We start from the raw sequence: 8,714 nt of genomic DNA, 5'->3' as shown, positions 1-8,714 counted from the left end.
CGTTGCCCGGGTAATTATGGCTGCTTTGGCTAAAAATAACAGCCCGAATCCAGAGTCAGGCAGCGGATTTCTTCTTTCTTTGTCTTCCAATTCAACCATCTCCTTTCTCCACCCACCAGCAAGCAGCTCCATGCCACTGGGACAGACTGAGCTGTAAATAAAATGAATACGGAGGCGGCCGTCAGGGCTGAGGGAATCAAACCACAGGCAGTTTGTTCCTCCATGGACCAGCAGTCTTTGCTGCTGGTGAAAAGCTGAAGGACACCAACAAGGGATGAAGCTCTGATAATCCAGCTGGAGCTGCCATCATGAGGCAGTTTTAACCTCCAAAGTGATGTAACTTCTCACGGTGATGGTGACTTTTTTTTTTTTTTTTTTTTACCATTTCACCATTCAGATCAAAGAACATGAGGCATTTCCCAAATGAATCCACGTACCTGAGACATCCACGTAAAGTCCGGGACTTTTGTTTCATCACATTTATCTCTTCCTCCTTGTCAATGAAATAAAAATGTCAGAGAGTAATTATTCTTAAAATGTGATTTTCAGTGAATCCGGCAAAACACAAATGCGATAAGGCATGTTAATGATAATACAGATGAAGATCTAGTGCTTTACCATTCATTTTCAGCTTTCCTTTCTTGTTTGTTTTTTTGTTTTCTTTTTACTGTTCATGCTGTTATAAATCCAATCAATAATCAAAGCTGGGTATCTGACACCCACTGGAAAAGCAGTTTATGCAGGTGCAGCTGCTTCAGGTGAGGTCTGCATTATTCCAGGCTCACCGGCGTCCCGTGTGCTGACGGGACGTTTAAGGAAATTGTGACAGGAAAAGTTTCAGAGAGCAGCTTTCTTTCAAACTCTGACTGTGAGGAAAGTGTTCCTTTAAATGAAGACTCATGTTTTAATGTTCCCTCCATCCCTCCTTCCGGACAGATTTACCCCCGGCTTCGTGAGCTCCGTATTTATCCCAGCAGCCCGTTTTGCTGGCCTGGCACTTGTGTTTATGTAGTGCTGTGATTGTTGATTTATATTTTGACAGCATGCATCTGCGTATTTTGCTGATGTGTGTTTTTTTATTTGTGTATACGTGCACACCGCTGGTTGTGTGTGTGCGTGCGTTTTTCTCTGCCTGTGTGTGTGCGTGCATTGCTAACAGAAGCTATTGACTTGTTGTAAAGCCGCGGTCCTTGAGAGTATTTATGAGCGAGGAAGCGGAGCAGCTCGGTGGCATTTTCCTGTCGCTGAAGCAGAACGACTCTCTCGACTCTCCCTCTCCGCTATGACAGCCTCTGCTGAGCAAAGAGACACATTTCCCAGAGTCTACAGTACTTCCTCCCATCTTTTAATCCCATCCACAGCTATCTGACAAATCCATATGGAAACTTATTGATGACAAGTATTGAACAACAACCGAGTTGAGCTGCAATCGACCTGGAAGCGAGGGGCCTATGAATTCTAGTCTGTATACAAACTGTCCTACAATATTATATTTTAAGAAAAATGACAGATTACCTGTACACATGGTCAGATAATGAAAAAAATGTCCTGCCATTCAAATATATAGGGAAGTTTTTAGGCTCATTTATCAAGTTGAGCTTGGTTAATCTATTCAAAGGTGCTCTGCATTTTTGCTGACCCGAATGCTTCGCATATAAATCAGTCTGCAGCCTGTTAGAGGAAACCGAGGGAGTCGCAGAAGGTCTCTTTATTTAAGTTCCATTACAATCCATTCAGACAGTGGTAATAAAAAGTGTTTATTACATGAAAAAGGGTTACCTGACACACACTTAAAGCCTGGCTAACTGCCCCCATTACACTGGGTATTACAGTGCAAAGCAACTACATCTTTGCTTTGTGCCATTACAAGATTCACTGATGGCTAAAGTCGATACTGTTTGACATACAGACATGAATCATGTGGGCTGGTGAAGTAATCTGGAAAGCAACCAACTGCTAAGTATAGTCACCTACTTGTCATTTAGATACTCCACAAATCTGATGATGATTAGTTAGCCGATTTGAAACAGTATTTATCCAGATAGTTTGGAATTCATCCAAACGGGTTGGATTTGAGTTCTCTCTGAATCGAATGACATGCTGTTGTTGACTGGAGGCTTACAACTGATTAAAAAAAGGCATTCTTCTGACTGTTGTTAATTACCATTAAGCTTACTGCGAGTGTGCACAAATTATTTGATACCAAATTTAGCACCTGGCTGACCGTAGTTTGCTTGCTAACATTGCCATTAAGCTAAATATGGAAAATAACTCAAATCTAGCTAGGTTTTCTATGCTTAGATCAAAAGCATTTATCACATGAAAAGGGTTACTTGATGCATGTTAAAGGCACAACAGATGTTCTACTAATCTCCTATCTATTCGCACATTTGATTCAGCTTTTCATTTATTTATTTGTCTTTGTCAGCTCACTGACATACTGCAGTTTTGTCCTCCCTGAACCTCCATACCTCTCGTAATGCTGCATGTCAATGACAGATCCAGACATGACCTGCAACAGATGCACAGCTTAATTCCCTGTGCACACTCTAATGGAGACAAATGGATGAGTCAGGAAGCGACAGAAGGTGTCGCACATCTATATTCATCTAAATTTTCCCAAAATTGTGTCTTTATAGCAGTTGTGCATCGATGTCGACATATAGCTGATACCTGCTGCTGCTCTGTCGGAAGGCCTGAACAAAGAGCTTCTCTATTTTTTCTGACAACGTTTATATAGATGTCAAATTTATCCTGAGTTAGACGGTATCAGTCTGTCATATGATTATAACATTTGCATAGAGGGATATTCAGCTGCTGTGAACGCAATGATTCAAGCCAGACACAGAGGGTAGCTGGTGGAAAAGAGACAGATGACTTCTCAGTGCTGATGCAGCCCCAAATTAGTGCCAAACAGAAAGAGGGGAAGTAGAAAAGTGATATACTTTAACTTCCAGACTGTGACACTGAACATAAGCACACAGAGTATTTCATGAAACTTTTGTGTAGTTGCTTGTATGTGCTTCCTTTAGTTGAAAGGTTTCAAGGTCATATAGCTCCTCAGAGTTTAGGATATGAAAGAAAGTCACTGACGGGATCAGACAGGGCAAACTGCTGCAGAGCTGGAACTGTAGAAGAGCCCATTCAGGCTCACGAAATATACTAAAGGTATGTGGACAAGAGATTTTGCCAACACAAGAATGTCAGTGTTACATTCATGCATCTAATTTCAGTATTTCCAGAGGATTATACATCCTGCCTATAGAGCAGGAGCGTGAACTTTGACTCTCTTGAAATCTGATGGTCCAAATAATAACTCCTCACTGAGTTCTCACTCGTTTTTCAATTTGGTGTAATTTAAATGCCACCACATTTAAAGACTCCTGGAACTGCAGAGTGATTTGTATCAGCTAGCTCCGTCTCTAAGGATGGATGAAGGTCTGTTTAACTGACTGTGTTCCAGTTAATTGAAAATTTGTTGGATGGTTTTGTAAGTTTAACTTTGTCTAAAATATACTCGCCTGCTGCAGCATTAAAAGTCTTCACGTTCTCCCTCTGGCTGCCTCCATCGTGCAGTCCAAAGACCCGACTGTACGTGCGTGAATGTCCGCGGGAACGGGTGACTGTCTCTCGGTGTTAGGAGCCTCCAGGGAGCGCACTGCCTCTCATCCAGTGTCAGCTGTGATAGGCTCCAGTTTGCTTACAACCCTGAAAAGATAAGTGGTTAAGAAAATTAATGGATCATTGATCAAAAGACATAATTTGGTTTTAACTTTGATCCACTCTAAACCCAGAGTACCAAACCGGTCTGGGTGTCTGTCGCCACCTTTTCAAGCTCTGGAAACCTCCTGAGAGACCCTCTCTCCAGTGTTCCCTGGGTCTCTCTCACCCTTCTGCCAATTGGAATGTCTGAATATCATCACCTAGGAGCTATCCAGGAGGCATCATAATCAGATACTTTTTCATCTAGATTCTTTCGAAATCAAGGTGCAATGGCTCTACTCTGAGAACCACCTATGGTGTAGTCCCCCACCATTTCAGTGAATCTTATCACCACCTCTTGCATATTCCAGTCACTGCTCACGGCTCATGCCCACAGGTGAAGAGAGAAGCATTGATCAACTTGTTAGTCAACAGCTTTGTCCTCATGCTCCCTTCTCTCCTTAAAGTGAGGACGAAGCAGAGAAGTCTGAGTTCCTAGGGTCTCCCAAGGAAAACTGCTCCTGAGTTAGTTCAGACTAACTGCAGTTCTAAAGACTCCTGGGATGAGGAGCACAAGTACCACGCCACCTTGCGTAGGACAGAGAAACAAGTGCTCCATCCTGGAACCAGGCCTCGGGAGGCCTTAGCACGTGGGACCCAGCCTCTGGTGGGCAAACACCTGCAGCAGAAGCTGTCGGGTTCTGGTGCTTGGAGGATCAGGTGGAAGTCAAATGCAGTCCAACTATTTATAAGTTCTTAATTTTGAGACATTTCCAAAATAACAATTTTATATTTGGTAATTTGTTTTATTGTGGTTGTTTACTTTCATTTTTAACAAGATGTCACTAAACCAGACAATCTTTTAGAAACAAATATTTGACCTCAGCTCAGGCCTTTTTAAAAACACCAGCATTTCTTTCACATTAATTAGTTCGTAGTAGGTAGAGGGATAATTACCTGAGCTCTATGTAATGACACTGTCTGAACTTTAGCCGCTGAATTCTAAATGAGAATTGGCTCTCATACACACAAACAACAATAAAAGGTATTTAACAGTAATTGTCTGGCAGCAAAAAAAGGGGATGACATTTCGGAGGATGGCGTCGCTGCTAATTGAGCTCAGTTTTACCTGAAGATTTATGAAGACCCTAAAGAGTGAGTTGTCCTCAGCTCTGCAAGGACACCCTGCACCTGAAAGACAGGAGGAAAGACAGACGACGAGGCAGAATGCCTTTTAATGTGCACACTCTCAAACGCACATAGAGGTTGGTTTTTATCTAGTGGTGAAATATAGTACTGGGATTGGGTGGGTTTGGGGGAGTAGGGGGTGCCAACACAAGGCTGTTGTCTCAATTGGATTCATCTCAAAAGAAAAGAAACACAAACATGGTTCAGTTTAACTAAAACAGGCCTACTCTCTCACTTTCTACTGCTTTAAAAAAAAGAGAGATGTGAACTGCACGCCTCTAATTACTGAAACTGCAAAAATGCTGCGGCAAAAGACAAACAAACAAGCAAGCAAGGTGACCAACATCATTTTAACTCAGCAGCTATCATTCTGGATAAATGTGCCTGTCATTGAGGTGTATTGTCTGTAAAGGTTATAAAAACCCTGAAAACTCAAGAGATAAGAAGAAAAACCTGTTTGGGAAGGTGAAATCCATCTGTGGCTCCGAGTTCAGACTCTGCTTATCTGAGTCTGTTCAACAGATGGGTCATATCCAGTGTCATTTAAACACTGTTTGCCCAGTTGACTTACTAAGCTTCCTGCAAACACTCATGGTGTCTCGGCATGTTTTCAGTTGAGCAGGGAGTTTAGAGACAGATGCCACACAGTGCTGCTAATAGCTGCAGTTCATAAAGACAGTTGGTATCACCTTGTTCCTTCAACACAAAGCCTAACTCACAAAGTGAGTAGGCTTTGCAAGTAGGGTAAACCCTGGTGTAACATAAAAACACGAGCCTTCCAACATCCAAGAACCACCAGTAATGAGATTTTTAGCTCTTTACAGATCCATATAAATCGGGAGCTATTGGCAAAACATCTAAAAGCAGTTAACACTGTATATCTTAAACACACCTATTCAAAAATGAAAGGAACAAATGGCTGACTGGCTTTTTGGCCCGTTTGAGATGGACAGAGGAGAAGCCACAGAAACCAGATCTTGTGAAGAGAGCAGAAACGTGAACGTGGGTAGCTCCTAGGTGAGGTTTACTGGACATGTCCTCCTGGGAGGAGGCTCTGGGTAGACCCAGGACATGTAGACATGTTTCTTCGCTTGCCTGGGAATGCCTCTGTGTTCCCTCGGATGAGGTGGAGGAAGTGGGTGGTGGTCAAGCTGCTTCTTTAAGGTGTATTAATTCAATCCACAGACATGGATACCTTTCAGTTCAAATCTGTTTTATCTGTAAAGCACCAAATCAGGTGTAAACAACAGCTGCCTTGAGACACAACATACCTGCCTATTAGTGCTTAGCAAGAGACTAAGAAAATTTCAACTGGTTATTACAGTTTTTCTCGATTGCTAAAACACATTTCTTGAAACTACGCCTCATATCCTCACAACAGTAAACACAAATCCATAACATCTCACTCAATTTCCCAAACATCCTATTTCCAGGTCAAAATGAAGCTCTACACCCAAAACTATTCACTCCTGCTGAAAAACCAAACTTTGCCCTCAGACATCAAACACAAGCCCTCAAAAACACATACACTACAACAGAGTTTTGCACACTGGTACAATTAATTCAAAACAATAGTTCCAAAACAAATAGGTTGCTTATGGTTCTCCCCTTCAAAACCCTTGTCACATGATAAACACAAAAGACGCAACCAATGTATGTACAGTGGCACATTGTCATTCATGTACTATACAGTACAACACACACCAGAAACATTATCCCACCTCAGCATCTTGTCTTTGGTCTGGGTCAGGCCAGAGAATCTCATCCACATCACAGGCTATATTGGCCCCAGCCAGGCAGCGGGGGTAAAATCCTCTTGCATGCCTGATCCACCCCTGTCATGCATCTACTGATATGTCTAGGCAGGCATCTTCCATGGCCTGAAGGAGGTGAACACGGACATAAGGTTCTCGGTCATACACTTTCCACCGCCATGCCGAAAATAACTCCTCTATCGGGTTTAGAAAGGGAGAGTATGCAGGCAGAAAGATATTAGAAAACCTTGGGTAAACCAGTCACGAACCAGAGCAGCGCGATGGAAGCTGACGTTATCCCACACAACAACGTAGTGAGGCTGCTCTGGCTGTGCTGGTTCCCTGTAGTCCAGCTGGAACATATGTTGTCTTAAACCATCAAGAAAAGCAAGGAGAAGCATAGTGTTATAGGGTCCTAGTACGGCATGGCGGTGGAGTACCCCTCGTTGGCTGATGGCTGCGCACATAGTGACATTCCCCCCACGCTGACCAGGGACATTTACAATAGCCCGATGGCCAATTATGTTCCTCCCCCTTTTCCTTCTTTTGGTCAGGTTAAAACCTGCCTCATCCACAAAGATTATTTCATGGGGAACAGGCCGTCCTTCAATCTCAAAGATTCTCTGCAAAACACATAACACAGTAGAGTCAATCGGTACCCTGAACCACAGTTCAAGAGTGCTGAAATGGCAGCATAAACTGCCATGCTGTGATGGTACACAATACTTTATACAGTATCAAAACTCATACCTGAACATATTCCACACGTTGGTTTTTCACTCTGTCAGAGTTTCGTTCGAAAGGGACTCGGTATGCCTGTTTCATCCGGAATTGATTCTTTCGGAGGATGCGGTCAATTGTGGAGAGGCTGATGGCATTTATGCCTCGAAAAAGATGATCATCCTCAATCACTCTCCTTTGAATCTCTTGCAGGCGGATTACATTATTTGCAATTACCATGTTTACAAGTTCCCTCTCTTGCTCCTCCGACAAAAGCCTTAACCTGCCTCCACCAGGTGGTCGTCTCTGTGTCCTACAAAAATAGAAGCACTCATTACTGTAACTGTCACACATTCATTTTACAGGCAAATAATGGAAACATACTGAAACTCAAGACACATAAGTTCAGTAACTTAAACGTTACTGTACAAAGCAGTCTTACTGCAAGTACACCTACCTGTTTTCCTCCCTGAAGGTTCTGATGATGGAGGCAACAGTGAAGCGACTCAAATTTGGTTGTACTCGTTGCCCAGCCTCCCTCATAGTCATCCCATGGACAAGGACATGGTCAACTAAAGTGGCTCGAATTTCATCCGAGACTGACTGTCTTCTTGCCCTTGCTCTTCCCCTTCCTTGTCGCCGTCGTTCTCCACCTCCACCTCCTTCACCACGTCCTCCTCCTCCTCCACCTCTCCCTCCTCCTCCACCACCTTCCTGTTGTCCTAGACCACCTCCTCCTCCTCTTCCACCACGTCCTCCTCTTTCACCACACCCTCCTCTTTCACCATGTCCTCTTCCTCCACCACGTCCTCCTCCTTCACCACGTCCTCCTCCTTCACCACGTCCTCTTTCTCCACCACGTCCTCTTCCTTTGCATCTCTTTGGATCCATTGTTTCAAACCTGAATGAGCTGACTTTGGCCCTTTTATCTATCCATCGCAGGTTCTGATTGGTGTGTGCTAAATTTTGACTCCTAGTGTTTCCAGCTGGTTAATTGTGTGCTAATTGAGCTCAAGCTATGCTGACTTAAGTTAACATTATTGCATGCTAGTGCTTTCTAAATGACTACATGGTGTAAGCACTGTAAAATGTAGGGATTTGTGTGTAGAGTTTTGCAGTAACAGTTCACCAAATTTGAGTCATGTGTCAAAGCAGGGAATAGTGTTTATAGTTCAGGGAAATGGGTGAGCTTTTTGAACAATAGCGTTACGGTTTTGAAATTTTAGTTTAGAGGCCTGGTTATAGTGTTTAAGCAATCGAGAAAAACTGTAAGACCAATCCAAACTTCTTGGATGGTTGCATCATGCAGTAGGTCACATTGCTTCTGAGACAATTCCATTAAAAATCCTC

The 8,714-nt window shown here is 43.1% G+C and overlaps 1 long non-coding RNA gene across 1 annotated transcript; it reads right to left on the bottom strand.

The window, feature by feature from the left end:
* Positions 1-6,768: 6,768 nt before the first annotated feature.
* On the bottom strand, positions 6,769-8,101 carry LOC146717052 (uncharacterized). Its single transcript, XR_014922671.1, has 3 exons — positions 7,822-8,101; positions 7,395-7,677; positions 6,769-7,267 (listed from the first exon to the last, which is right to left on the bottom strand). It is a non-coding gene; the product is annotated as an uncharacterized LOC146717052 (long non-coding RNA).
* Positions 8,102-8,714: the final 613 nt, after the last annotated feature.

This window comes from Copadichromis virginalis, linkage group LG2 (assembly GCF_057382275.1).
Source record: "Copadichromis virginalis isolate Kocher_CV1m ecotype Utaka linkage group LG2, C_Virginalis_male_GT1.1, whole genome shotgun sequence".
In the NCBI taxonomy this organism is placed as follows: domain Eukaryota; kingdom Metazoa; phylum Chordata; class Actinopteri; order Cichliformes; family Cichlidae; genus Copadichromis; species Copadichromis virginalis.
Note: the sequence above shows the minus strand (reverse complement) of the source record. Positions and strands in the feature narration are given on the sequence as shown.